Source organism: Callithrix jacchus, chromosome 13 (assembly GCF_049354715.1).
Source record: "Callithrix jacchus isolate 240 chromosome 13, calJac240_pri, whole genome shotgun sequence".
In the NCBI taxonomy this organism is placed as follows: domain Eukaryota; kingdom Metazoa; phylum Chordata; class Mammalia; order Primates; family Cebidae; genus Callithrix; species Callithrix jacchus.
Genome location: NC_133514.1, coordinates 41756172 through 41782915, shown reverse-complemented (window position 1 = coordinate 41782915; position 26744 = coordinate 41756172). Strand labels below are relative to the sequence as shown.

At 45.1% G+C, this 26744-nt stretch overlaps 1 long non-coding RNA gene and 1 pseudogene across 1 annotated transcript; one reads left to right on the top strand and one right to left on the bottom strand.

The window, feature by feature from the left end:
• Positions 1-8690: 8690 nt before the first annotated feature.
• LOC118146687 (chromatin accessibility complex protein 1 pseudogene) lies at positions 8691-9467 on the top strand (annotated as a pseudogene).
• Positions 9468-19016: 9549 nt separating this feature from the next.
• Positions 19017-21734, bottom strand: LOC128929392 (uncharacterized). Its single transcript, XR_008475804.2, has 2 exons — positions 21517-21734; positions 19017-20310 (listed from the first exon to the last, which is right to left on the bottom strand). It is a non-coding gene; the product is annotated as an uncharacterized LOC128929392 (long non-coding RNA).
• Positions 21735-26744: the final 5010 nt, after the last annotated feature.

Genomic DNA, 26744 nt, shown 5'->3' with positions numbered 1-26744 from the left:
AGGGCACCCGCCTTTGCCCTCACTTTGGTCCCCAGATGGCCTCGTACAAAACTGTCTGTTACCTCAGGAAACTATTCTGAACCTATTTCAGGGTTTTGCAATTCAAACCCATGACAAACACCTCTGTGGTCCTTGCAGGGTATTCCCAGCCGACGTTCAAGTCAATAGCAAAGGTAATAATTTTCTCATTCCCTCACCCTCTCTTGTTCCACTGCCGAGGTCTAGAGGCCTCTATATCCGGGTTGCTCACTAATCCTACTGAAATTCCTGATAGGATGGTATCTATGTTTGTCTCTGGCTTGTATAAAACATCTTCCTATTTTTATGGCATTTTCTCCTTTTTCAAGCACCCTCATGTTTCAAAAGAGCTTTGCAAGATAATTACACCAGCTTCATACACAAACGAAGAATAGTGAATTCCTTTACATTTGTGGTAGTGATGATTGTTGAGTTCAGGGAGGTAAGTGGCTCCCCAGGGGCCTGTGATGAGGTGGGGTTAGGGAGAAATGGAGCTGGCCTCTAAATCTCTGACCTCACTCTCAGTATAATATTTTATATGTGGAACATTTTCTCACCGGACCCCACTGTAAGGAGAACATGCCCTGCCTTATAATGATGAAGTAAGTGATTATTTTAGGGGAGCTGGGGGATAGGAGAAAGCATAGGAAAAGGAGGACATGGGGGTGTAGGCCTCTTATGGGATCTCTGAACCCTCCACGTGTTCTGAAAACAGAAAATGTCTCTTTAACTACTTCCTAGGTTAGGGGATGGCTGAGTCCAATCACTTTATGTAGCTTCCATTTTTTACCATTCAACACATTTTTATGAGTGAAGCCAAGTTGAGAAATTCCAGAAAAAGTCTGAAGAGGTAAAAAGGAATCTTTTGGAGGCAATTGGTCCAGTAATCCCACTACTGGGTATCTACCCAAAGGAAAAGAGATCATTATGTCAAAAAGATACCTGCGCACACGATTATCACAGCATAATTCACAATAGCAAAGTCACAGAATCCACTTATGTGTCCATCAACAAATGACTGGATAAAGAAAATGTCCGATCATTTTCTAAAATGAAATTCAGCTCCGAAATCAAGTCTTCTGCAGCAACATGGCTTTCAGAACTGAAGACCGTTATCTTAAGTGAAACAGCTCAGAAACAGAAAGTCAGATACCACCGGTTCTCATTAATGAGTGGTGTTAAATAACATGTACGCATGGACAGAGTGCAGGATGCTGGACGTTGAGAAGGGTGAGGGGTGAGGGATGAGAAGTGAGTTAATGGGTGCAATATGCACCGTTCGGGTGATGGCTACACTAACAGCCCAGACGTCACCCCTATCCAAGACATCCTTGGAACAAAAATGCACTTGCACCCCTTAAATTTATACAAATACAAAAGAATGTTTCAAGGTTAGCTTTAAGAAAAAGGCAGTTGGAGGAACTTCCAAGTTCTCTTAGGATCATAGTAGCTGCCAAAATTTTAATCCCTCCATATGTTCTGTAAAAACCATATAGAGCAACAAAGAGAGAACAAGTCCTAGCATCTATAACCCATGTCTACAATGTTACCAGATGACAGAGAGCCCTGCAAGCTTCAGTGTGTGTAAGGGACAGGCAACTGGAACAAGAGAGACGGTGCTACTGCCCTCCCCATGGTGGAGTCAGATGGGGACTTCAGAGCAGAGGAAAGGGCACCTGGGCTCCAGCTCAGATGAAACCACTCTAGAAAGGGAGAGACCCATCCGGGCATGATGGCTCATGTCTGTAATCCCAGCACTTTGGGAGGCCGAGGCAGGAAGACAGCCTGAGCGCAGGAGTTTGAGATCAGCCTGACAACATGGTGAACCCCTGTCTCCACTAACGACACAAAAATTAGCCAGCGTGGTGGTGTGCACTTGTAATCCCAGCTACTTGGGAGGCTGAGGCATGAGAATTGCTTGAGCCCCCGAGACAGAGTCTGCAGTGAACTGAGATCACACAACTGCACTGCAGCCTGGACGACAGAGCAAGACCCTGTCTCAAAAAACAAAAAAAGTGAGACTTCTGCCTGAGTGTAAGTGGGGAAAGTGAAAAGAAGTCTGAGCTGAGTCCATCTGGCAACAAGCTACTACTGGAGGATCAAAAAGAAAAAGTATTGTCAGGGCAGTGGCTCACGCCTGTAATCCTAACACTTTGGGAGGGTGAGGCAGAAGGATCACTTGAGCTCAGAAGTTCGAGACCAGCCTGGGTAACCTAGCAAGGCCCGGTCTCTATTTTAATTAGAAAGAAGGAAGAAGAAGAAGGAAGAAGGAGGAAGAAAGAGGAGAAGAAGAAGAAGAGAAAAGAAGTAGAAAAACAAGAACAACAACAACAAGAAAAAGGACAAGAAGAGGAAGAAAGAAGAGAAAGAAGGAGAAAGACTGAAAGAAGAAGGAAGAAGAAAAAAGGAAGGAGAAAGGAGAACAAGAAGAAAGAAGAAGGAAGAAGAAAGGAGAAGAAAAAAAGAAGAAAGAAGAAGGAAGAAGAAGAAGAAAAGAAAGAAGAAGGAAGCAGAAGAGAAAGAGGAGGAGGAGGAAGCCGCAGCAGCATAAAGGTGTAGTGGACTGGAGGTGGCAGTCTCAGGAAAGCAGCAGTTCTGGTTGGTGACTCAGAGAGGGTAGGTGTTCTTTGGAGGTTTAACAGGAAAGAGAACGAAGGAATCCAGAGTCATAAAGTTTTTACACAAACGAAAGATCACCACAGGATCAAAATACACACCCAATCATTCCCCATGAAAAAGACATTTGTATTAAAACAAAAGCAACAAACTGCATGTTATTATAGTGAAGGATGAGCGGAATCTTGAACTAAGAAATGTCGTCCCCTAAATCCTCCGGCCTGCTGCATCTGCTATTGCTGACCCAGGAAAATATCAAACCCCCTAGGGAAACGCAGCACAACGGACAACCTCCATACAATGCTACTGTGAGAGGAAAATGGGAAATGACAAGGACATTACCCTCCCCCTCAAAAGCCCAGGGGAAAGCGTAAGTCAACACCTCATCCAATCTATGCATTCTTTACAAATCTATGCAATTCTCAGATTGGATGCAAATATCTTGAATCAGAAAACTAAAGGCAAAGAGACTAACTGGACAAAAAGTCAGACCTCTGTGAAATGAATGATGGACCACTGTCAGAAAAGGTAAGTAAGAACCACCTCAGAAACAAAAACTCATCACAAGATTCACCGAGAGAATGGATTCACCTGAAAATAAAACAAGGAAACTGAAGAAAGGAACGAAAATAGCCAGAGAACAAAAATCAAATGAAAATAAGAGGTAAAAATGGGACCACAAAGACAATAACAGCTATAAATAAATAGGCAAAGAAACTCTCACTTACTGTAACTGAAGTAGAGGAATAAGGCTAAGGAGAAGAACAGCAGCAACAACTAATGTTTATGTAAAGCCATGACACAAAAGCTCTTCTGAAACAAAAAACAGACAATCATTTATTTCAAAGATCTATCACGTAACTAAAAGAACTGGGTTGAAACGATCAGTTCTCAACTGTCTTAATAAAACGATCTTACTTTCAAGACAAAGGAAAAAAATCCATTAAGTGTTCAATACAATACTCCAAGCCGTTTACAAAGAAAAGAAAATTGTGCTGGCATCAGCGTTCTCAACTTCAGATATGAAGAAAGACAACAGAGGAGCAATATTGAAATTAATAAATACTGTAAGAGTAGAAAAATGCTAAATAAAAATTATGAATTCTAATAAAGTAATAATCTAAAATGTGAAGAGAAAGAAGAAAGTGAAATAAGTTCATTGATTTCTAGATGCTAACAGGTAGATGTGAAATAACATCTTTTGAAGCTGACAAACCAAATAGTAGAAAAACAAATAAGGAAAAAGAGAAATAAATTTTTAGAATGATATTAGTACAGGGGAACCTAGTAGAACAAAAACACAAACCTTCAAAACTCCACTCTTCCCTAGCAATTTAAAACATTAAAAAAGAAAAACGAAACACATAAAAACCTTAAACACATAACACTAAAAAGACATAAAAAGGAAACACATTTAAAAAAAAAAAGAGTAAATAGAACAAAATACACCAATGAATAAATGACTAAAAAGATGGCAAAGTTGAGATGAAACATGTTGGCTATATTAATAAATACAATGAATTTGTGTTTCCCCACTAAAAGAAAAGAATTTCCAGGCCAGGTGCAGTGGCTCATACCTGTAATCCCAGCGCTCTGGGAGGCTGAGGCAGAAGGCTTGCTTGAGTTTACGAGTTGGAAACCAGCCTGGGCAACACAGGGAGACTTTGTCTCTGCTAAAAATAAAAGACATTAGCTGGGTGCGGCGGTGTGCACGTGTAGTCCCAGCTACTTTGGAAGCTTAGGCAGGAGGATCCCTTGAGCTGGGGAGGTCAAGGCTGCAGTGAGCCAAGACTGGGCCACTGCACTCCAGCCTGGGTGACAGAAATAGACCTTGTGTCAAAAAAAAAAAAAAAAAAAAAATTGTACTGGCTCACAACACAAAAATCAATTTGGTGCCATATAAAAGAAGCATACCTGAAACAATGTGATTCAGAAAGGCTGAAAATAGAGATGAGTAAATGTATTTCCAGAGAACAGAAACAAGAGATTCTGACATAACACAAGGTAGAATTTAGTTTCAAAAAACTTGCAGAACAGCAACATGATAACAGACAAATAAAAATTGTCTACTTTAAAATGTTAAAGGCTACAATTTACAATGAAGATATGCCAGGCATGAGTACCTACCCAAATAACTAACCTCTTAAAGCAGAAACTAACCTCTTAAAGCAGAAACAAGAGACAGAGGTAGAAATAGAAGCATGCTATTGGCATGAGACTTTAACATTTAGTCCAAGACAGGCCATGTCAACACGATGTTAGCTGGGATATGAGAGAACTTAATAAGGTGCATCTGATGGCTCTACATCAAACTTGACAGCACTCTAATAGAGATACACATTCTTCTCAAGCGTACGTAGAACAGTCACAAGGATTGGCTATATATTAAATCACAAAGAAACCTCAATAAGTTTCACAAAGTAGAATTAGTGTAAATAACATACTGTAATCACAATGCCATAAAATTAAATTACAAAATCAAAAGTGAAGAAGAGCCTTCTTCCCACCAATTAAAAAAACAAATAAACAACTTTATATATAAGCATCTTGAGGACAAAGTGGGAACTGCAACTCAAAATAGTAGAATTTCTAAGAAATAAAAAAAAGTTCATAAAAAGAAACATCACTATCAACCTTGCAGAAATAAAAAAAATTACAAGCAAATAGTTTCAACAATTGTTGTCAACAAATTAGATAATCCAGATGTAAATGAAAAAACTTCTAGAAATACAAAAATGAGCAACACTAACTCAAAAAGGAATAAAAAATCAAACACACATATAACATGTAAACTGACTGAATTAGTAATTTAAAAACTTTTTGCAAAGAAAAATCGAGGTCCACAGGGCATTACTGAAGAATTTTACGTAACATTTAAAAAAAAATTGACACCAATCATTCACAAAGTCTTCCAAGAAATAAAAGAGGAGAGACGTCTTTTCAACTCATTTTATGAGGCCAATATTATCCAAAAACTGAAACTAGACAAAAATATCACAGAAAACTATCAATCAATACTGAATAAAGAACAAATCCCATGTGATCATCTCAATAGACATAGAAAAATTATTTCACAAAATTCAACAAATTTTCTGGATGAAAACATTCAAAAACTAGGAAAAGAAGGGAACTTTCACAAGCAAATAAAGGCCATCTATATAAAAACCACACCTCACATCATACTTCAAGGTGAGTCAGAATGCTTTTCTCCTGTGATCAGGAATAAGACAAGGATGGATGTCTTCTCTCATCACCTCTTTTGAATATTGTCACGAATGTTCCCGTCAAAGCTATTAGGCAAGAAGAAGAAATACAATCTAACCAGACTGAAAAGAAAGAAGTAAAATTATATAGGTTACATGATCTCGTACAAAAATTTCTAAGAACACACAAAAAATATTAGCACTAATAAATGTGTTCATCAGTATTTCAGAATGCAAGGTCGATGCATAGCCAGAACGATGCTCCCCCAATCCCAGAGATGTTCCTGACTTAATCTCAGAATCTGTGAATTGTTGGGGTCCGGCATGTCTGCCGGGGGACTACTGACCTGCAGGAGTCCCCGAGACTGCCAACGTGGATGTCTCGTTCAACCTAAGGGAGAGAGTGTGCGGAAGTGAAAGAAATAGAAAAGTGGAGTCTGGAGGGCTGGCTTAGGCTATGTCCAAGCAGCAATTTTATTTTTGCAATATGTTTCATTATATACTTTTCTGAAGTCAAAGTTGTTTACGCCAGATCAACGTACTTAAGTTACAGTAAGCAAGTTACGCCCAGTAAGTTAAGTCCAGTAAGTAGGTTACTTCCAGTAAGTAGGTTACGCCCAATAGGTCAAGTTAAGTAAGTTACAGTCACGCCCTGTGAGCTATGGTAAGTTACAGTTACGCCCTGTAAGTTACGGTAAGTAAGTTACCAAGTGTAAATACTTAATATTTTACAATGAAGGTAACAAGGGTCCAAAATGAACACAATCAAGCAATAAACCATAAGGAGCCGAAAGTGGTCACAATGCCTTGCAAGTCCTCATATCCTTAAAGTAATGTCTGTTAATTATTTTGAATAACATATAGTTCCTCTCTCGGTTCCCGCTTTCCCTCAGCTCAACTCCCCCAACCAGGATCTGTGTCCCGGCTCAAGCTCACCGTATTGCGAAGCCCATTTCCTAGGGGCCTCACACGGGAGCAATCCCCACAGATTTCCTCAGTGAATATGTCAGATTACATGTCAAAGGGAATTTAAAGGTGCAGATTGGAATTAAGGTTGCTAATCAGGTGATTTTAAATAGGGAGATTTCCTTGGATTATCAGGAGGTTGAATGTGGAGACTAGGATCCTTCCAAGTGGAGGATGGAGGCAGTGGAGGAAGTCAGAGGGATGGGACATGGCAAGGTGTGACCTGATGTGCAGGGAGGAAGTGACCACAAGCCAAGTGTCCAGAGACTGAAAAAGATAAAACGTTTCTCCCTGATAGCCTCTAGAAAGAAATGTAGCCCTTCTGCCTGCAGTGAGACCATCTTGGACCTTTGACCTATAGAACTGTCAGATAATAAATTTGCATTATTTAAAGCCCCAAGTTAGTGATAATTTGTACAGCAGCAATAGAAAACTAATAATATGAGCATATAAAAAGCAGTTGTATTTATATACACCAACAGTGAAGAGTCTGAAGATGAAATTAAGACAACTGTTTCATTTACAACTGCATTGAAAAGAATAAAATACTTAGAAATAAATTTACAAAATAATTCTAAACCTTGTATATTGAAAATCAGAAAGTGTTCTTGAAAGCAATTAAATAAAAAGATACCCTGTGTATGTGGATTGGAAAACTTAATATTGCTAAGACAGCAATTGATCTATCTAAATTGATCTACAGATTCAACCCATACCTCTCAAAACACGTTGGCTTCTTTGCAGAAATTGATGAGGTGATCCTCGTGTTTATATGGTTATGCAAGGAACCCAGACCAGCCAAAATAATTTTGAAAAAGACGAACATAGTTGGAAGACTTGCATCCAAATTTCTAAACTTAAATAAAATGACAGTAATTCATAGTGTAGTACTTGCACAAAGATAGACATAGACTAGTGGAAAATAGCTGAGGACTCAGAAATAAATCCATACATTTATAGTCAATTGAGTTTTGACAAGGATGCTAAGATAATTCAGTGTTTTAAACAAGTGGGGGTAGGGCAATTGGGTATCCATATGCAAAAGAATAAAGCTGGACCCCTTACTTACACCGTCTACAGAAATTAGCTCAAAATAGATCATTTGGACAGGGACGATGGCTCATGCCTGTAATCCCAACCCATTGGGAGGTTGAGGCGGGAGGATCATTTGAGGCTAGTAGACCAGCTCGGGCAACATAGCAAGACACCACCTCAACAAAAAAATGCTAAAATTAGCAGGGTGTGGTGGCACATGCCTGTAGTCTCAGCTGCCAGAGAGGCTGAGATGGGAGAGTTGCTTGAGTCCAGGAGTTCCAGGCTGCAGTGAGGAACAGTTGCACCATTGCACTCCAGCCTGGGCAACAGAGTAGGAACCTGTCTCTCTCTCTTTCTTTCTCTCTCTCTCTCTCTCTCTCTCTCTCTCTCTCTCTCTCTCTCTCTCTCTCTCTCTCTCCTCTTTCTCTTTCTCTCTCTTTCTCTCCTCTCTCTCACACACACACGAAAAAGAAAAAATAAATAAAAGATAAGAAACCAGATAGAAAAAGGAGCAAAATAATGAATAGAGTTCGATCACAAAAATCATATAAAGGTGACCTCTAGACTTATACAAGATACACAACTTCACTGTAAAAAGAAGAATGTAAATTAAAACTGCGTGGGGATATCATTTCTCACTTACGGATTTGGCAAACACACAAAAGCTTCGCAGCTCACCTTTGGCAAGGCTGTGGGGAAATCGGCGCGGTCCTACAGGGCTGATGAGCCTGTGAAATAGGACAGGTCGTAGGATGGGAAATTGGAAAACAAAAAACAGATTCCTCGCACCCGCCGGCTGGCGGGGCAGGACAGCCACTTCGCGGCCGGGCCCGCCGGCTACTGCGGGCACACGGAGCGGGAAGATGGCGGACGTGGTCGTGGGCAAAGACAAGTGCGGGGAGCAGCGGCTCGTCTTGCTGCCCTTGTCCCGCATCCGGGTCATCATGAAGAGCTGCCCCGAGGTGTCCAGCATCAACCAGGAGGTGCTGGTGCTCACGGCCAAGGCCACGGAGCTCCTTGTTCAATATCTAGCTACACTAGTTCAATATTCCTACAGACATGGCAGTGGAAAGGAAAAGAAAGTCCTGACTTACGGTGACTTAGCAAACACTGCGGAGGAATCAGAAACTTTTCAGTTTCTTACAGATATATTACCAAAGAAGATTTTAGCTGGTAAATACCTGAAAATGCTTAAAGAAGAAAAGAGGGAAGGAGATGAGGAGAATGACGATGATAATGGAAGTGACCACGATGAAGCCGAATCCTAAACCAAAAAAGGGCTTTAAAGCCAGCCTGGCGAGGACTGCCCCGGATCTGCTCCACTGTCTCCAAGCAGACACAACACTGCACACCTTTAGCTCTTCCAGTGCGTGGGATTCTTTCCAGGCCAAGACTGAGTGCCTCATGCACCTAGGCCACAAACAGCCAGAGGGAGAGTGACCCGGACAACAGCCCCTACACAGGCCCACTCTGCAGCTCAGGCACCAAGAAAGCAGCCGAGACCGGCAGCCATTGCCGGCTGATCTGCAGCTCCAAACTGTAGAGGCAAGGCCAATTTTAACTTTTAAATTTACCGTCAGTTTTGAAGAGCTTCTACATATCAGTTACATAAATTTTCATATATGTATATTTTGGAATCAGTTCTTATAAACAGCTAGATTCCGTTTTAGCTGGTCGTATGTTACATTTGAATTCTTGTCTTTTAAGAAAAGTTGTTCAAATATTTTTCTACTGTAAAGAAATATACTTTTCTGTTAAAGATCTGTAGGTATTTTTACAGTAAATGCCTTATGGAACTAGTTTTAGAGCCCTCCATGGCTCTGAGACCTTGGTTACTGTCTACACATTTTGTGAAATTTAAAAATATCATTCTAACACTTTTATTCCCACAGAAAAATTCCAAGTCAAATTATCAAATCAAATACAAAGTAAGTCTTATCTCTTGTATATATTTATTAAAAAAACAGGTTCTACATGCATTTACACTTTGACCAGCAACCCCATTTCTAGAAATTCTCTCTGAAAATGTATCTTCACTCATTACACATTTAAAACAATATACTATGCATAGAGTTATTTATTGCTGGTATTATCTGTAACGACAAACTGTTGGAAATGAACTAAAAGCCAATCCATAGGAGACTGGTTGAATCAACTGTGGCTTATCCATATAACAGAAGTCTGTTGACACCATCGCAGGAATGAGGAAGATTTCTCCGAACCAACACCGAGTCATCTTCAAGACAGATCATTAACAGAAAGAAGCAAATGTAAAAGTTACATATGTTTTATTACCTTTTGTGTAAGAAACATGGGGAAACTAAATTGTGTGTGTGTGTGTGTGTGTGTGTGTGTACATCCGTTAATTTTTGCAAAGAAGAAATACAGGCAGGATAAACTTGATCCTAGTAAAAGAGTGGATTTCAATGAACGACATGCTGATGGTCTTGGATTTTTTGTTTTGTTTTTAAGGCAGGATCTCTCTATTGTCTGTGCTGGAGTGCACTGGCATGATCTCAGCTCACTGCAGCCTTGACCTCCCGGGCTCAAGCGGTCCTCTCACCTCAGCCTCCCGAGTAGTGCGTGCCATCATGCCTGGCGACTTTTTGTACTTTTTTGTAGCGATAGTTTTGCCATGTTGCCTAGGCTGGTCTCAAACTTCTGGCCTCAAGCTGTCCTATCACCTCAGCCTCACAAAGTGCTGAGATTACAGGTGTGTCAGTAATTTATATTCTTTTTTTATTTTTGGTAGATTTGAAATTTTTAGAAAGTAATGTTAAAAATTAGAACAAAATCACCACAAAAGCCCAGCCTACCAGGGATGTATGTCAGGGGAGAGAAAGTGTCCTGAGGTTTTGCCTTGCTGATTGGCAGGGAAAGCAGCTTGTGGTGGGGGGAACTGTTGGCATGTGTCCGTGGGCAAACCCTTTTTAAAATTAATCACCTGAGGGTCTGCTGCACTCATCAGCAACGTTCCTGCAGCAGTCATAACTCTAGTCTTGGCCTCCCTTCCTCTTTTTCTTCCCCTCTTTTACTTAACATTTATTTGGTGCCTGCTATTTATCAGGGTCCGTGTTAGGCTCTGAGGATGCAGAGATGGAAGAGATACAGTTTCTTCCCTTAAGAGGTTCATTATCTACAAGGGCCAGTGCGGAAACAACAGGTAAGCACAATCCTCCCAGGCATGCGCTGTAGGAGAGGAAATGGAGGGTGCTCTGAGAAACCAGGAGTGGGACTGTGTCTCTTTCATCTCATCCTCACCCCCCAGGGCTGTCTTGGGCCAGCCACCACCTGATTCTTTGTACTGTAGAAAGAGTGCCAGCCACCCCAAAAGTGGACCACCACGCCAGATGGGCAGGAGGCATGTGCAGAAGCCTTTGAGGGCACCTGACCCTGCAAGACTCTCCCACATTGCCTGCAGCTTTCTTCCAGAACCTTTTCCTTTGCTTGTTCACCTGGGACTTGGGTTCTGTCCTGCATGGCCACTGAGCTGGCCCATCCCTCATCTCCGCAGACACAGCTCTGGCCTGTCTATGGTGCCACTCCCAGATGATCTGAAAGGGGGATTGGAGGTGATCCCAGCAGTGGTAGAGCCTCCCTGCAGAGGAAACTTACCACCCTGCTACTGGAGACTCTGGAGATGTTACCTCCTTTGTCTGTTACTTACAGAGAGAGTGAACACAGCACAAGAAGTGGTAAATATCTCCGCGAACCTGTTGCTTCTCCTCTACTTCTGTTTGTAAAAAAAAAAAAAGAACCGGGTAATCTGTAACTTCCCTTCTGATAATCTATGGTTCTTTTACCAAGAGCAATTATCTAGGGCACGGGGACTCTGAGGCTGGGACTTGATTTTTCAACTGAAATAAACGGCGAATTCTCGATATCCCTTTGATGGTGGAAGCTGAGAAAGCAGACTGGGAATGGCTCCCTGCTGATCATGGTTTTGAAGAGCTCTTTGCTGTATTTTGACTTTGTGTTTTGGCTCAGAACATCCCTTTGTCCTAGTGGAAGCGGGATTTTTGGACAGGCAGCTGCAATGCCGCTCTGTTCCACATGGTGACAGGTTTTGCCTGGAAAAGGAGCTCCTGAATGGCATGTGTTCACAGAATTGGGTTCTTTGACAAATGTCATTTATATTGATTGCTTTTGTTAATGCATTAGAGAGAATGTATGCTCAGGATACATTCCTGGTGATGTTTATTGCCTTTTCTATTTAGGAAAAGAAACTGAAACAAATAAGGCTTTAACCCTTTCATAGATCGTTACCATGGACCAGTCATCTTTAACGTTAGAACTCCAGGGTGATGGGGAGAGGTGAAAGAAACGACTTTTGAATGTAGGTAGATACAGGCGGAGAGCCTTCCATACAACTGTTTTCTTCACTGTGACGTAGTTAATATTTCGATATTGCCTTGTTTTCAGTAATTCGGAAAGCTGGCAATGGCTTTTCTGTCATTCCTTTGTGTTGATGGAAAGTGAGGTTCAGGAACAGGGTCTGCTTAGATTTGCTGTCAGCACACCCTGCCCAGCTCACATGGTTGCAGGTGCCTGCTCTCATCCAGACCTGAGGATATTTTCCCCGAGTCCTGACGTCAGGGTTCCGGGGGCTGCTTCCTTCCTAATTGCTGATAAATGTTCCTAGAAATGCTTCCTAAACAAAAACACAGAGTTATCGCATTTCGGTGGAGATAGAGAATTAAGGGGTCGCTGCTTCTGGGCCTTTCTTCACTTCTAGCCAAACGGACATTAGAAAAGGCAAAGAAACAAGTCGCACATCAGGAAACTCTAATTATCATTAAAACAATATTTTGGTGAGTACTTTTCTCTTTGTGTTTTGTATTTTAAGGTCTTAAGTCAATTTGTGTTATTTTTCATGATACTGATTTGAAATCTCACACCAAGGCAATGAGTTTGCAGGTAAACAGCTGAACAATGAAGATAATAGAGTTCTCTCACTATTGCTGCCTGCCCCCCTCATGCCACTGTCACAGTGCCCGGCACCTGCACCTGATCACGACCCACTGGGCACAGGAACAGAAGTCTAACAGGAGAGGTTCTATTTCTGGAATTTGGAGCTATGTAACTCAGATGACCACAGAGGCCCTCTCAGATCAGAGGCAGAAATAACCTAAATGACTCATGTCAATTACACAAATTGACATTTGTGGGAGAAGACAGCTGGGAGGAAATTTGCCTGGAAGCCAACTGTAAAGGCAGGGAAACCAGCTGCCCTGCACTGGCAGAGAGGCACTCCATCCAGAGTCGGGGATTTGGGCTCCTGGTTGGGCATGAGCCAGTTACTCCCAGCTGACATACAGATCAAAGAGCCCTGCCAAATTTTGCTTCCACAGGCATTCCCTAGAAGTCATTTCTGTGGAGTCATGCTAATAGAGGGCCCCTTTTCTCATGGTGCTATGCCTAAGAATGCAAATACAGCTTCTTCCATTGTAAGCCTACTGCTTTCCAGTGCTTCAACCCAGGAGAATGACTAACAGGGATTTCAGAAGCTAGTCAGGTCCAAGGTGACAGCATCGGTTATTTTTATTGTTTTATTTTTGGCCCCTAAAATGCCTGGCGGTAGCAATCAAAAGTTTGACATCCAAAGGCCCAAGGAGTCTCAGGAAATCTAGTCTCAGGTGCCCCTGCCCCAAGCAGTGAAAAGCTCCTGCCCTTTTCTCCATGTGGGAGAGAAACACACACCACGAGGACTGGTCCTGTTTGACATTCACAACCTCCGGACTTCAATGCACCATCTCCAGGCAATCATGCTGCCTTTGCCTGATCCAGGCACTTTCCTGCTTTTCTACATATCTAAGAACGTCTTCCTCTCTCCTCTCATGGCCAAACTTCTCTCACATCCTATTTCACTGGGAAAATTGAAGCAACTAGAAGGAAACTTCCAAAGACTCTTCCAGCCACCACTTCTGTCCCTCGCGGCCTCCAGCCTGTCACCATGGAGTAGCTGTCCCCACACCTGTGCACACCCATGCTCATGTGGTGAGGAACCCCTCTCAGGGCTCCAGAAATGCTCCCCTCTCTCTTTCATAAACGATTACCCCAGATTATTTCAATTGGGAACAAACATGCTGTTATTTTTCTCATTTTTTAATAAAAAAGCAGAGAAGGAGTAGGATTGACAAAAATAATCATAAAAAATTAAAAAATGAAATAAAAAGATAAAAAGGACAATAAAAACAAATGTGTCTTGATCCCACTTCTACTAGAGTTCCCTCCTAATGTTTGCCTCTCTTTGCGGCAGATCTTCTTTCCTTCCACTGGAGCCCTCCCCAGGCAGGGGCACGCGCCTCCACAGTTCCGCTGAAATGGCTCTTCATGTCACCAGTGGCCTCTGCATAGTTAAATCAGGGGTCAGTTCTCAGTTTCCGGCACCTGTCGGCAGCATTTGACCCAGCCGATGGTCTCCTCCAGGATGCAGTTTTTTTCTTTCCAGTTAGCTTCCAGGACGCTCTTTGGCTCCTCCTCTTAGCTCACTCCTCTCTCCCTCAAGGGCTCCTTTGCTAGGGTGCAGTTTGTAGACCTCTCCTCTGAGCCAATACACTCACTTATTGCTGAATGGTCTTATGCATCGAGTGGCTTTAACGACTGTCTGTACATCGATGACTCTCAACCTCCATCTCCAGGCCTCACACCCTTTGTGAGACCCCACACTCATATATTCATCGCCTTCTTACGTTTTTCTTCAGTAGTCAACAAATGTGGCAAACGCCACGTGAACAAAGTTTCACTATCGTCTTTACATTTCAATCTTGTGCTACTGGCCGCCTTTCCCATCTCTCTGGCCTGTCAACCTTAAATAATGAGATTCAGAAAATAGGATGAACTATAGAGTTTATTAGAGCACAAATCTTAAGGATAGTCATATGGGACACACAGACTCCAAGGGAATGGGTCAGCATTCCAAAGCAAAGTTACGGTTTCACTTACACAGGCAGGGACAGAGAGGTTGAACAAGGTTGCAACAGCTTCCAGGCAAGATCAGTACAATGTCATAGCACTTTGATCGGTTACAGCCTGCCACATTCCGAGGAAGGTTGCTTTAACATTCTGTGAGGAGCGGTGATGATCTGAGGGGATCTCATCTCTGGTGCCGCAAGATCTTCTCTAATCATTTACAAGAAAAAGTAGAAGTTGCAGCTTCATGCTGCGGGGTTCAAGGCTCAAATAACTTCCAATGGCTTTAAGTTGGAATTATTTGATTTTACAGGCCAAAAATCTGAAAGTTACCATTGACTCCTCCTCTTCTTTAATATATCAATCTACTAGGGAATTCTACTGGCTGTACCTTCAAAATAAGTCCACATGCTAATCAATTTCTCAGCATTTCCACTGCTCCCTGCCTGGCCCAGGCCACCGTCATTATTCACCCTTGCACCCTATAGGGCAATGACTTTTATGTCCTGTCACTTCACGGGTCAAAACCTTCTGATGGCTCCGATGGCCCCAGGGTAAAAGAATGGAATATGAGCTGTAGGTTACTGGGTCTTACATGGAAAGCTGGCTCTTGGTTACCCTCACTCCTGCCTTGCCGCCCGTGCTCACACCACCACACTGACCGCCCATCCTCTGCAAACAGGCTGAGGGCCTCTGCTCCTCGGGCTCCCCCTGCCTGGAACACTTTTCTGCAGGTACCTTGGACTCGCCCTCACCTTCTTCAGATGTTTACTCAATTCCCTGTTCATGAGCTCTGCCCTGACCACCCCATTCATAGCGCCCCCTATGCTCCTTATCCTGCATTACTTTTTCTTTTTTTCAACAGTACTTATCACTGTTTACTCATGTTAGTGTGTATTTATTATGTTTATTGTTTCCTTTTCTCTTTTCCCTAGGTTGAAACTCTGCATGGCAGAGATCTTTGTTTATTTTACTCGGAGATGTATAAGCACCTAGAACAGTGCCTGGCTCATAGTGATCCTTTAACCAATATTTGTTGCTGAATGAATGAATGAATGATTGAATGAATACAACTGGTCAGTGATATTAACAGCTCAGTCCCTCCTGGGGTCTGAGTAGATTGGCCATTTGACAACCTTTCTTTATCAGCCAGCCCCACGTGGATGGGGTGTAGGTCCTGCTGTAGCTAACATCAAAAAGCACTTCCTATAGGGAGCAAGCTGGGCGGGTCTGGGCCAGGCTGCATGTTCGCCATCAGCTGCTGGTCAGGGTGGCCCAGGGAAGTGGGGCAGAGACTCAGGTCTAGTGAGTCACAGAGGGATGTACAGGCAAACTAAGCTCAGAGGAGTCTGGGTGCAAGAGGATTCAGGGGGAATTGAGATGTGGGAGTCAAATCATGATACACAGTTGAGACTCTGGGCATGAGTGACACGGGGGCTGGAGGTCTGTTCCACAAGTGTCGCTGGTGTGAGGCACAGGACAGGCTTCCAGACTTTCCTCTGTGAATGCATGGACCATGGCAGATGTGCTCAGCCCCTTGCAGCTGATTTCTAGGAGTGCCTGGCATCGACAGTGGGTGACCAGGAACTCTATGGAAGTGAATCTGTGTTGAAAGCCATTTTGCAGGATGGGACTGTTTCCAATCTAGTACCTATCACAGTTCCCGGGCTCAAAATTCTGACCCAACAGCCTCCTGTTCCCAATCCTTATCACCAGAAGGTTCCCCTTTATTGAATAGATGGTGACATGGTGGCAGGTTCTCTGCTCTGTCTCTCTACATTCCCAAGGACCATCAGCTGGGTTTGCTCTATCTGTGTGACTCTGCCCACATTTTTAGGCCTCAGTTTCTCTATCTGTAAAGATAAGATTACTATCTGCATCATAATGTTGGGCCTGGCTCATCTATTCACAGGATGTATTGGTCTTGGTTAGAAGTCTGAAACCCCATTGACTGTGTTCCTGGGGACAGCTGGCTCCTGCAGCTGCTAGTCAAGTTCTATGGAATCATAACACCATGGTCACTAGATGCCAGGTTTCAGGCTGCATTTGATTTGAGTTTCCCTTCCCTTCCTGCTCTCTCCTTTCGTAATCCTTGGATGTTTATACCAGCAGGAGCTCCTTCTGCTGTCCCACTGCACAGACACTGGGCCCCTTCTAGGAGAGTGGGAGCCACACCCTGGCCATCAGCCCAGCTCTGCCTGTACAGCTCTGATGGATTTCCCACTGGACCATGGCACTGGGGGCTCTGTGTCCCACCAGAAGGTGATGGCCAGGGGTAGATGGGAGCCAAGTGATGTTCAGGGCCTTGACTCCCCAGGTAACTGCCTTCCCCTTCGTCACTCCAGATGGGCCCATCCAGATCACTGGCTCGTTCTCCCTCTGGCCACACAGTTGAGAATGTCTCGGGTCTTGAGCAGCAGTGTGGCTAAGTGGTCACGTGTTTGGATGCAGAGGACTCATCTGTAGAGTCAGCTCCACTTAAACATGGAGACAAGTGTCACCATCTGCTTATGCCTCTGGGTGTTTTCTTAGAAGCTGAGCTTTGACCAGAGTTGGGAAGTGTGAATGGGTTTGGAAATAGTGTGTTTTTGCTACCAGAGAGTGGATGATGGGACAGGGCAGGGTCCGGGGGGCTGAAATTACTAAGTTTAGTCCTGGATGTGATGTTTACTCATCCTATGACCTTGGACAAATCACTGCCTTATTCTAGTCCCCAAGGTTTTTCATCTTGTTTTATTTATCTCTAACAACTTTTTAAAAAGATGTTTCGTGTAGAAGGCAACTTTATAGCTATTACAGATCAAATCAAAAGTAAAACTGCTCTGAAAAGGGGAGAGGTTGAAGTGGCCCAGAGACCTTGGATTGAGAACCTCCCTCAAAAGTACATACCAGGTGACTCAAGGGGCGCCTCCACCCCACCCCGAGGGTCCCATCCCACCTCACCCTGCCGAGCACAGCAGGAAGCCCCAGACCAGGTGATCTTTCAGGCCCTTCTGGCTCTGACAGTTGTTGAGATTCTGAGTTAGTCCTTCTGTTGGGATCTGGAAGCAGTAGCTCCAGGTCTCAGGTGCAGATTCTTACTCTGTTGGGATCTGGGGTGCAGAGAGATAAGGTGCAATGATATGGAATGGCGGAGAGGATAGAAGAGGGTGCATGCCTAGGGGAAAGCCATTCCCACACTGTAGCCTTCCCTGATTCTGTCTTGTGTACCCTACTGGGCTCTGCCTGGGATGCATCCCCAGGGATCTGCCAGCCATCCTGCTCCAGGAGGCTTCCCTGCAAGGAACCCCAGCCCTGTGATCACAGATGCAAGAGGCATCTGCCAGCTGGGGCTCAAATCTTTTGTTTCTGATTGACTAATATCCCCGTTGCAGACGTGAAGACAGATGTGACCCAGCATCCTTGGGGCACTTGGTCTGGTGAGACAGGCTCTAATGGGGACTTGGACAAGGGCCAGTCCAGTCCGGAAGAGTGTGCCCATCCCTTTGTCTGTGAGAGGCCAGGAAGAGCTCAGAGAGGAGCCAAGGCCTCAGCTGTGAATGAAGGCTTGAGTCCCAAGCCAGGCAAAGTGTGGAGGAATGAGGGAGTCAGGAGGGGACCCTCTGGTTGAGAGTGCACAGGAACTCTTTGAGCCTGTGATGCTATAATATCTGCACCTGCGTCTGCGTCTGCATCTGCATCCTCTCTCTAACCTCTATCTACATGGGGTTTTCACCCACTGTTCCTGATCCATAACTCCCACGTCTCTTGGCAGCTATGTTAAGCCTCAGGAAACAGAACCTCTCTCCTGCCCTCCTTTCACCTGCCCCAAGGCAGAATTCACTCTTACCTGCCTTTCTGATTGTGGGTCTTAAGATCCTCCCCTGAGAGGGCTCCATCCTATACATTCTGAGGAAAGGAACACTGACAATGGGAAGCTTTCATAAAAACCCAAGAGGATTGAGTTAGGAGAGGCATGAGGTTCCTGGAAGGGCAGGGAGGCTCCACACCCTCTTCCCCACACCTCACTCCATGTGTGTCTCCATCAGTATCCTTTGTGATAACCTTTATAATAAACTGGTAAATATAAGTGTTTCCCTGAGTTCTGTGAGCCACTCCAGCAAATGAATCAAAACCAAAGAGGGAGTCGTGGGAAGCTGTTGGGGTCTGGCACATCTGCCGGGGGACTACCGACCTGCAGGAGTCCCCTAGACCGCCAACATAGATGTCTCGTTCAACCTGAGGGAGAGAGTGCGCGGAAGTGAAAGAATAAAGGAAAGCAGAGTCTGGAGGGCTGGCTTAGGCTGTGTCCAAGCAGCAATTTTATTTTTGCAATACGTTTCATTATATACTTTTCTGAAGTCAAAGTTGTTTACGCCAGATCAATGTACTTAAGTTACAGTAAGCAAGTTACGCCCACTAAGTAAGTTAAGTCCAGTAAGTAGGTTACGCCCAGTAAGTAGGTTACTTCCAGTAAGTAGGTTACGCCCAATAAGTGAAGGTAAGTAAGTTACAGTCACGCCCAGTAAGTTATGGTAAGTAAGTTACAGTTACACCCAGTAAGTTACAATAAGTAAGTTACCAAGTGTAAATACTTAAGTTAATATTTTACAATGAAGGTAACAAGGGTCCAAAATGAACACAATCAAGCAATAAACCATAAGAAGCCAAAAGTGGACACATTGCCTCCCAAGTCCTCATATCCATAAAGTAATGTCTGTTAATTATTTAGAATAACATAGTCCCTCTCTTGGTTCCTGCTTTCCCTCAGCTCGACTCCCCCAACCGGGGATCTGTGTCCGGGCTCAAGCTCACCGTATTGCGAGGCCCATTTCCTAGGGGCCTCACACGGGAGCGATCCCCACAGGAACCCCAACTTGAAGCAGGTCGGCCAGCTTCAAGTTGGGGTCACAGAAATGTTCCTGTGCAGTGATGATTGTTCTTCTGGTGTGAGGGCAGAGGAAAAGCAGGGGTAAAGAGAGTTTGTCTTGTGCAGACACAGAGAGTCTGTTTCCATCTGGAAGCTCATGCACCTACAGCCGGGTCCAGGTGTTCCTCCCCGGAGCTGAGGCTTAGCTTTGGCAAATGGCCAGATAATCTCCATTTAGCTAGAAATGATGTCAATCCATTATTCAAATGATTGGAATCATAAACACGACTTGTTCCTGGAATAAATAATCACATCAGATCCAATCCAAATATTGTGTTTTGCTGCTATTGGTATATTTCTATTGAAGCAACTGGTCAACCTGCTCAAGGGAGGGTTTCAAAGAGATTCTTCTAGAGTGAACTTGATCCGCGCTCCCAGAGGGCAAAGAAAGGGAAAGAGACCTTGGAGAATTCTCACAGAGATTTGCAAGCAAAAACAGACATTTCAGTTCAGTGACTTCTCTTCTTATGAAAGAAAAATTCCATAAGTTACAATCAGGGCTGGGCCAGAAAGCAGAGCTCCCTAAGCGAGAGAAATTTCTCACACCTTGCTGGGCTCATCTTCACTCCCTGGATGAATCTCCGGATATCCAGATCTCACCTCCTGTACCTTTCTGGAGAGGATCAGAAGGCTGTCGTCAGGTTTTTACTTCTGCAAAAAAAAAAAGTCAACATTCATAGCTCAGGCTGGACAACAGCCTCCGCATCCTGACCGCATCTCCACCGCCGAACACATAGCAATCTCTCCCCTTTCCCCTCTGCTGTGTGCCTGCGCTAACGCTTACTCCATTGAGGCTTATGCCCCTCACTCTGCCAGCATGGGAGCCGGCGAGGTGAGCAGACTCATTCATGGACAGGAATATTCAGGCCCGTGAGCCGCATCGCAGCCTCTGCAGCATTCATGGGGGTTCCTCCCCACAAATCTTCTCTGAGGATGTCCCAAAACCTGAGGCTACCTTCACACACATTTGTACCAATGCAGCTGATTCTGTATCTACTCCTTTTAAAAACAGGCAAATATATAAATAGATATATGTACTTTCTTAACAGATTTGCTATCCATTTTTAAGTCTTTTGGCAATTGGAGAGTTATAATTTACAAATAATCAGTTACAACAGTTATACATTAAAATCCTAAATAAATCGCATGGTCCTGGGATCAGGGATTTCCGGCACTCTGGCTTGCAAAGGATTGGCAGGACATCTGAGTAGGCTGCAGGATGGTGGACTGTGAGCAGCAGGCCCGGAGGCAGAGCCTAAGTCTTACCTCTTTCTTTCCCTAGAGCTGAGCACAGCAGCCATACATGGTACGTGCTCAGCAGCCATTCAGCAAGGACGTGATAAATGTGGCTTCTTTAATCATTCAAGTCCCTATGTTGATCAAATAAGACGATGGGTTAACAAAGTCCTGTCTTGGGGAAGGGTCATGCCTGAGACTGTGGTGACTTCTAATATGAGGCTCCATGGACATGGAAGTACTCTTCTGGCCAGGCCCGGGTAATAGCAGGCACAATGGGAGTGATGGAGAAAAGGAAAGCTGTCAATTCTTCCACAGCGGGGGAGCTACAGCCCTATCCACAGAGCAGGGGAGAGCTGCACCAGGGATCCTTCCTCCTGCAGAGGCCTGTGGCTTTCTCCTTTGCCATCACTTTCCTGGCCTCCAGTGGATCTGGGAGGAAGCAGGACATTCTCTCCAGTCCTGGAGACAGGGTGGGAGTAGGAAGGAGACCTGGGACTGCTGCTTTGCCTGGACTTGCCGTGAGCAGGGTGCCAGCCTCCTGAAGGAAGCTCTGCCTGGGGGTGAAGGAGGGAGACGGGGAGAATCCACCACTCTATATAAAGCAGGTCAGCTACTTACACATGCTGGATTACACTCAAACCACCAGTCGGCAAGCTTTGCTGTAAAGGGCCAGGCAGTAAATCATTTGGGCTTTATGAGCCTTATGGTCCCTGTTGCAGCTACTCTGTTCGGCTGTTTTAGCACAAAAGCAGCCACAGACAATACACGAATGTATGGGTGTGACTGTTTTCCAATAAAATTCTATTTGCAAAGTGTGCAATGGACTGGATTTGGCCCACCAGCTGCAGTTTGCTATTTCCTTCTGGAAACATCTGGAAGCTTACATCTCTGATTTGACAAGCTGATTTTGGTCCCTCTGTTTCTGACCTATTTGTTTTCTATTTGCTGAATCCCACAGATCCTGACATCTGTGTGCTGGACCCTCGCCTGGTCACCCAGGCCTTATATCCGTGGTGTCTGCTGCCTGGGCTGGACTCTGGCTCCAAGTGGCCCTGGCACAGCCACACACCCATGGAGATGGAGAAGAGGCACATGGAAACCGGTGGAGAGCAGTGAGCAGAGAGAGTGGAGCTGCCCAAGAGAGAAGGTGTGAGTGCTCATCTCGGGTGGACTGAGGAGGAAGAGCAGCCAGGCTTGTTTTCTGAGCTCAGCTGAAACTGCTATTTAGAGTTTCCCTGGCTCAAAACCAACTCCAGAGTGTTAGATTTCTCCTGGGAGGGATTTATAGACCTCTGGTCCAGGCTGGCTTATATGTCTTTGAGGTGAAATCTCTTGACTTTACTCTGATGTCACCTGAAGCCAGTGGAGCTCTCCAGGGGTAACGCTCTTTCCCTCTGGGCTAGGCCTCCCTCCTTGCCTCTAGGTTGACTCGGAGTGATAACCTTTTTCTTTTTAGACCAAGTCTTGCTCTGTCATCCAGGCTGGAGTGCAGTGGTGTGGCTCACGGCAACCTCCGCCTACTGGGTTCATGCAATACTCCTACCTTAGCCTCCCAAGTTGCTGGGACTACAGGCATGCACCACCACGCCCGGCTAGTTCTTGTATTTTTAGTAGGAACGGGGTTTTCACCATGTTGGCCAGGCTGGTCTCAAACTCCTGACTTCAGGTGATCCATCCGCCTTGGCCTCCCAAAGTGCTGGGATTACAGGCGTGAGCCACTGTGCCTGGGGTGTTAACTTCTTCTCTCACTCTCAAAGCCTGAGGGATCTGGGTGGGGCCTGGGGGTCACTGGATCTAATTTTGTTGTATTTTACTGGTGAATAAACCAAATCTCCAAGGGAGAAACTAACTTGCTCAGTGTCACAAGCCGGTCAACAGCAGATCTAGACTCAGATCCAAGCCTCTTGGTGCTGACATCTGTCCCAGGCATGGCACTTGCCTCTTCCGTGTTTTTCCCTTTTGGGTCCCTGTTTTGGAAGAACCTCTCAAACTGAGTTTCTCCTCTACTTTCACACCAATACAGCAACAATCATCAACACAGAAGATGTCCGTGATCAAAGGTGTGGGGTTTTCCTATACACACCAAGTGGCAGACACCAGCTGGGTGTCCTCCAATTCCACTCCAACACTGTCTACCTGGAGAGAGTGTCAGATCCCACAGTTTGGGGGCTCAGTCCCAAGAATGCCCTCTTACCCCAAGACACCACTTGTAAGTCAGGACCTCCAGAATTTCTGACCAACCAGTTTCAAGTTGGGGTGCAGAGGACTCCCTCTTTGGGTTCAATAAATTTGATGGAGAGGCTCAGAGAACTCAGAGAAACACTTATCTGTTTATTATAAAGGATATTCTGAGAAATACGGATGAAGAGGTACATGGGGTGAGGCATGGGAGGGGGGTGCAGAGCTTCCCTGCCTTTCCTGGGTGCCACCCTCCAAGAACCTCCACGTGTTCAGCCATTTGGAAACTCCTAACTCAGTCCTCCTGGGTTTCTATGGAATTTTCATGGTGTCAGCATTCCTTTCCCCAGGATATAAGACAGGGCCTTCTCTGGGGAGGGTCTTAAGACCCACAATCAGAAAGGGAAGATTAGGGTCCTGCCTGGGAGAGGTGAAAGGAGGATAGGAAAGGTCAAGAGATTCTGTTTCCTGAGGCCTAACACAACCATTACAGCAAAAGACTGTAACCGGGCCATGGGGGTTATGAGCCGGAAACTGCGAATGAAAACCTAAATCTACCTGCCTACCTACCTGCCTACCTGCCTGCCTACCTACCACCTACCTACCTGCCTGCCTACCTACCACCTACCTACCTACCTACCTGCCTACCTCCCTGCCTACCTACCTGCCTACCTACCTGCCTACCTGCCTACTTGCCTACCTACCTACCTACCTGCCTACCTACCTACCACCTACCTACCTACCTGCCTACCTACCTACCTACCTGCCTACCTGCCTGCCTACCTACCTGCCTGCCTGCCTACCTGCCTGCCTGCCTACCTACCTACCTGCCTGCCTGCCTGCCTGCCTGCCTACCTACCTACCTACCTGCCTGTTTGCCTGCCTGCCTACCTGCCTGCATACCTACCACCTAACTACCTACCTGCCTGCCTGCCTACCTACCTACCTGCCTACCTGCCTACCTACCTACCTACCTATCTACCTACCTGCCTACCTACTTACCTACCTACCGATCTACCTATTAATTCTATATCTATCTATCTGTCTATCTATCTATCTATCTATCTATCTATCTATCTATCTAGCTAGCTATCCATCCATCCATCCATTCATCGGATCATAACACCACAGTGTCTCACTCCAGAATTTCCTGAGTTGGTCACACTTTTGCTCTGAAAGGCAGCAAAAAAAAGCCATGAAATGTAAAAATGACTCCCATGGACTCTCTTCTCATGACCGTTTATTGTGGTTCTGGTTCTTCCTGCCTTTGTTCCCCACCTCACCCTGGAAACCCTGGTTCAGATTCCTGCAGCAGGCCCTCCTAGTCCTCAGGTAGCTTGTGGTGCTTTTAGAATGAGAGTTCATTACGAGAAGTGATTATTCATGTGCCGTTGGCATAACAAATTCCACCTTCCCCTCCCTACTCACCTCTCTGTGAGTTGTTAGAGCGCAGTCTCATCACCCGTGTTCTGTCCGTAAAATATGCACTCCCATCGTGGAAGATTGTGGCTGTTCTCCCTTAATTTTTTAAAAAGGCAAACATAAAATAAAAACAAGAGGACCGAGGAGATCTAATTAAGAATCCACAAAGCAGGGGTTGGTATCTCCGTTATCTGGCCGGAGTGAGATTGCTGTTTTCTTTCCACCCTGTCACTGATATAAATGAGTTCTTAATTCCTCCTTTTATGGAGAACAGGTTATCGCGTTCCTATTCATTAAGTGACTTCAAGGCCCTGCAGCAGAGCTGAATGCTAGTTTAAATTCACAGACTCTTCCCCTGGTGTCATTGGTGAGGCGCAAGAATAGGGAGTCCCAGGAAAGGTAATGCAGTCCCCTGGGCACCCACCACTTCTGGGTTTGGGGCCTGAGGGGTGAGGAGCCAGATGAGTGACCTTGGAGCTATTTGAAGGACATTCCCATCCATCCCTCCTCCCTGCCCACAGGATAAAGTTCAAACTCCTTACCATGCATGGCGGGATGTTACGGTGTTTCCTCTGTAGTTTCCTTTTCCAATCTTTTTTCTTTTTTTCTTCTTTGTTTTCAATAGAGACAGGGTCTTGCTCTGTCACCCCAGATGGAGTACGGTGGCATGATCATGGCTCGTGGTAGCCTAGAGCTCCTGGGTTCAAGCATTCCTCCTGCTTCAGCCACCCGAGTAGCTGGGAATACAAGCATGTGCCCCCGCCCAGATAATTATTTTTATTTTTACCTTTTGTAGAGTCTGAGTCTTGCTATGTTACCCAGGCTGGTCTTGAACTCCTGAGCTCAAGCAGTCCTCCTGCCTCGGCATCCCAAAGTGTTGGGGTTACAGATGTGAGTCACCACTCCTGGCCTTGCTCCGGTCTTAACTGATACCTTTCTTCCCATGTTCTCTCCCCAGCAGGTGTTCACTGTGGCCACAGCGAGTCACTCTCTGGACAGCTCCTGCAGCTTCCTGTTGCTGGCTGTTGTTCCTATTGGAAATGCCCCTCTCTTCCTGCCTGCAACCTCTCTCCCCCTGGAATTTTTCAAATCTCACCTCGAACATCCAGTTCTCCAGAAGAACATTTTTAACTTTCTATATATAGCCAGTAGTCTCCTTATAATTTGTAGAGATATTGGAAGCACCGTGGATAAAACACCATTGCACATTCTTGCTGGTCCAACCTGGACCATAGACCCCGGTGAACAAGGTCTTCATATCCACTGGGCCTCACTGATGTTTTATCCACTGGGCCTCACTGATGTTTGACACATAGGCATTCACGCTTGCTCAGGAGGGAAGGAAGGAACTAGGAAGATGGAAGGAATAAGGAAGGGCAGTGCAGGCTACAGAGGAGAGAAAGGCCATTTGCCACTCATCACATCTCTGGGCCTGGGCATTCGGTGAAGGAATGAGGTAATACCCTGCTTCATGGCTACATCCCTTTGTTCGTGTAACCAACATTGAACGCTGGCTTTGAGCACTGTTCCTTCTCTGCAGTTTCTCTCCTGGATCAACCTGCAGATTTCATCTCCAACACACCATGTCTTATGACCACCCCCATTTGCTGGGATTACCAAACTCAGGACACACAGATGTCTCTTCAGGACCACTTTGAAAGTGGAGTTTTAAATAAGATGAGATCCCTGACAAGAACATCTCATCCACCAGCCACAGAGATTCAGTGACTCTTAGGTGCTGTGAATCTGTGTCTTTATGTGAATTTATTTCAGGTGCAAATCTCTTTACTCTTCGGTAACATAGCACCGCAGATGAACAAAGCTCTTGCACTATTATTATTATTGCTTTGCTCTGCCCATGAAAATGTGTGATAATGTCAGGTTCCCCAGAAATAGATCAAGGATTAATAAGGAAATGTTCCCAGGAGAAACTGACAAGAGAATGAGAGAGCTGTACAGGGAGAGAAGAGGCTGAGAGAAGAGTGAGGGTGTCAGCCTCAGCCTGACCCTTCAGTGGAGCTCTGTTGGAGGAATTGCTTCCGAGTTTGTCCCGAAATGGGGAAGGGAGCTGGGCTTTCACCCTGCCAAATTAGGTGTCAACTAAGAAGGGAGAGGGTATAAACTCCCTGACACTTCAGTTCTCTGGGCTTGAGGACAAAATGGCTCTGGTAGTCCAAGAGCAGCCCTGGGAAGTGAGCCCCAGGTGCAGGCTGTTAGATGCAGAGTGCACAGATGGGGCAGTGCCG